The following is a 3,285-nucleotide window of genomic DNA, read 5'->3' as shown; positions in this document are numbered from 1 at the left end:
TGTGTGTGTGTGTGTGTGTGTGTGTTAGACCACATCTTAGCTGTAGATATGGGATACTCTTGCAATGTACCCAACACCATTATAAACAAAATATAATATAACATGTAATTACTATTTCAGCTAGTTGCAGTAATCATATAGTGTACCGAGGCGTGTGTACTCATGGTACAGATTATGCACACTGTACCCTCACAAAACAATAAATCGTTTGTGATCAGAGTGCTGGCACTGCCCCTGATGGACCAGGTGTGGCTTCACATAAAAAGGAGCAGACGGTCACAACTGCGTCTGTAGATCTGCAGTCCAGCAGTAAGTTCACATCGAAAACTCGGCAGATGATCTCTCTCTCTCTCTCTCTCTCTCTCTCTCTCTCTCTATATATATATATATATATATATATATATATAAATGCATAATTTTTTAATTGTAAACTTTACACCTCAACATGCCTTGTCTATATGTTTTGTAAAGTTAATTGCCAGCTCTGTCTTTTTAAATTTTATTTCTTGTTTATTGGCCTACAGGTGATCAGTAGGAAATGTCTGGACGACGTAAGTATGAATGACACTCGCTGCTTTTTCCTCCAAATGTATTGAATGTGTATCATGTAAGTAATAATCACATTCGCTAAATATTGATTTATGATTAATTACAGGAGGACACTGCCATGGTGGTAGCCATGGACACGGACATGAACATGGACATGGACATGGTTGCCATGGTGGTGGACATGGACAAGGACATGGACATGGTTGCCAAGGTGGTGGACATGGACAGGGGCCTAAATGCAGGCGCAGGCGCAAGCGCAAGCAAGGCCACAAGCATAGAAACTGTCACAAGAAGGGGAAGGACTGTCATGGGGTAAGATTTATCAGTGCAGTGTTCAGTTTGCTCACAACACAAAGTAGATCTTGTTCATAATTCACAGAAATGTAAAAGGTTTATGCAGGATGATCACAGAAATACATTTATCATTACTGAGCAGATGTTTTTTTGTTTTTATTTATCTATTATTTATTTATTTATTAATTAATTAATTTATTTATTTTTATTATTTTCAAATTTTATTTACCCAGGGGTAGGATAGTGAGTACAGTGCACTTGTGCAGAAACACCATCCTCTTCTTTTACACAGTTATACACATTCAGTTATTATATTGGTGTAATATTTGATGCTGATTTCTGTTTTGATGATCAGGTCAAAAAAGTTGATTAGTCTGTTTCTTCCAGCTCAAGATAATCTTTACAATTAGGTCATTTTCATGAATTCCTGATCTACAAAAACTTGTTCATGCTTTTATCTATTCTTGACTTGATTATTGCAGTGCACTTGATTCAGGTTTCAGCCACTCCCTCCACCAGCTCCAGCTGGTGCAATTTGCTGCTGCTGGACTCATTACGGAGAGGCGTGATCACACCCCTGTGCTCGCCCCCCTACACTGGCTCCCTGTTAGATTTAGAATTGATTTTAAAATGTTATTGCTTACCCTTAAGGACTTAAACTGCCTTGCTCCTAAATACATCTCTGATTTACTGACCTGGTATGTGCCTCCTTACCTTATCTGCAGGTGGAGCCTTGCTGGTTACTCCCAGGTCACAGTTTGTGCCAAAGTGTTTGTGAGCTAGTGCGAAGGTGCTGGTATCTTGTGAAACTAGACAACCTAGGACATTCATTGGAAGGGAGCTAAGTAATGCTCCTAAGTTAGGCTAAATCTTGTCTTAGGAAAAACTGGCATGGCGATTTTCATTGAACTCTCACCTCAAGATATCTAAATTAAAAAATGGCTTCTATGATTATCCATGAGTCTCCTCTAAACTTGAGCAGGCTTGTTCCCATTAAATATTTTATTCCTTACAATCAATGAAAACCAAATTCAAACTGTAGATTTGTCTTTAAAGGAAAAGGTCAAGCAGTCTGTTTGTAGAACAATGAACCGCCTAACCCATGTACAGATATGTAACACATTATACAGGATTGTTGTGGAACTCAAAATATTAACTGTATCAGTATCAGTCTGTGCACATCGCATAATTAGTAACATTAACTTTAAAATAAGAAACCATAGCATATCAATATGTGATTCCTTAACTCTCATACTGGCATAGTGTCAGCCTATATTCTACATTAGTAAAATTGAATCCCCTAAATTTATGGGGTGCCACTGCTTGTTGAAGGCTAGCTGGAGAGGGACGGCCTGGTGCTACTCTTTCCCTTCCCTGCCCCGAGTTATCCTGTCTGCCCAGAGAGTGAACCTGTGCCCCTTGGGACATTATTGCTCTCTTCTCTGCTATAAAACTGAAAACTGATTTACAAGAGGCAAACTCATTTTAACTCTTATGTCAAGATGACAGAATGATAGTTGTTACCAATGATTGACCTGTTTTGTTTGTTTGTTTTTTTGTATGTTCGTCGCGGCTGTAGTCCTCCAGCAGCTCCTGCAGCAGCAGCAGCAGTGATTCCGACTAGATGAAGAATCCTGGATGGAAAGAGTATCAAGACAAGTTAGCACTCATAAACCTTAGACAAGAATCACATATGACGTTAAAATGTTCTTTGTAACTCAAAGGCATGTGTATTCTTGTCCCTACATATGTAAACTGCATATCTCTGTGTCAGACACTAAGGTAATAAAGTTCCTAGTGAGAACAGAGATGTTCTCTTTTCTGACTGGTGGCACTTTTCTCTCTCTCTCTCTCTCTCTCTCTCTCTCTCTCTCTCTCTCTCTCTCTCTTAAGGCATGTCATTGTATTTACTGTATTCAGGTCAACCTGTTGATTCGGTGGGCTGTATTGGCTTTTAATGATTTCAGTTTAAGGCCATGCATGTGGACTCTGTGTTGTGATTATGGCATTTTTCAAGTAAGCTTCTGTCAACTTCTGTACCCCTTCAGATTATTCTGATTAAGTTTTAGCTCATAGAAAAATTAAATAATTTTCAGCTGGGATCTGTGAGGGACAGTGCTGGAGATGGGTATGATAGTGATATGCATTGCTGTCTGCAGCAGAGGTTGTCAGAGACACACATCTTAAAGCTTATGATACACTCAAAGAAATTATTTGGTCTTTTGTTAGGTCCAAGTCAATTGCATATAAAATCTGAGTCAAGGAATTCGAACATAAACCAAACAAAAGGTACCATTTATGTAACTACTAGTTTTTCTTATTTGTTTGAACACATTTGTCCATTCAGAAGTTGGATTTTTCAAAAAGGCCTGAACTGAAAGTCTTTGGCCAAAATGACACATTTTGTCTGTCAAACACTCACAAAACATTAACACATTCAGC

General features: G+C 38.6%; 1 long non-coding RNA gene across 1 annotated transcript; it reads left to right on the top strand.

Moving 5' to 3' along the window:
* The first annotated feature begins 230 nt into the window (after positions 1-230).
* Positions 231-2,668, top strand: LOC144466795 (uncharacterized). The gene is made up of 4 exons (XR_013493228.1): positions 231-309; positions 525-551; positions 656-861; positions 2,423-2,668. It is a non-coding gene; the product is annotated as an uncharacterized LOC144466795 (long non-coding RNA).
* The last annotated feature ends 617 nt before the right edge of the window (positions 2,669-3,285 follow it).

The sequence above is a fragment of the Epinephelus lanceolatus genome, chromosome 14 (genome assembly GCF_041903045.1).
Source record: "Epinephelus lanceolatus isolate andai-2023 chromosome 14, ASM4190304v1, whole genome shotgun sequence".
NCBI lineage: Eukaryota > Metazoa > Chordata > Actinopteri > Perciformes > Serranidae > Epinephelus > Epinephelus lanceolatus.
Note: the sequence above shows the minus strand (reverse complement) of the source record. Positions and strands in the feature narration are given on the sequence as shown.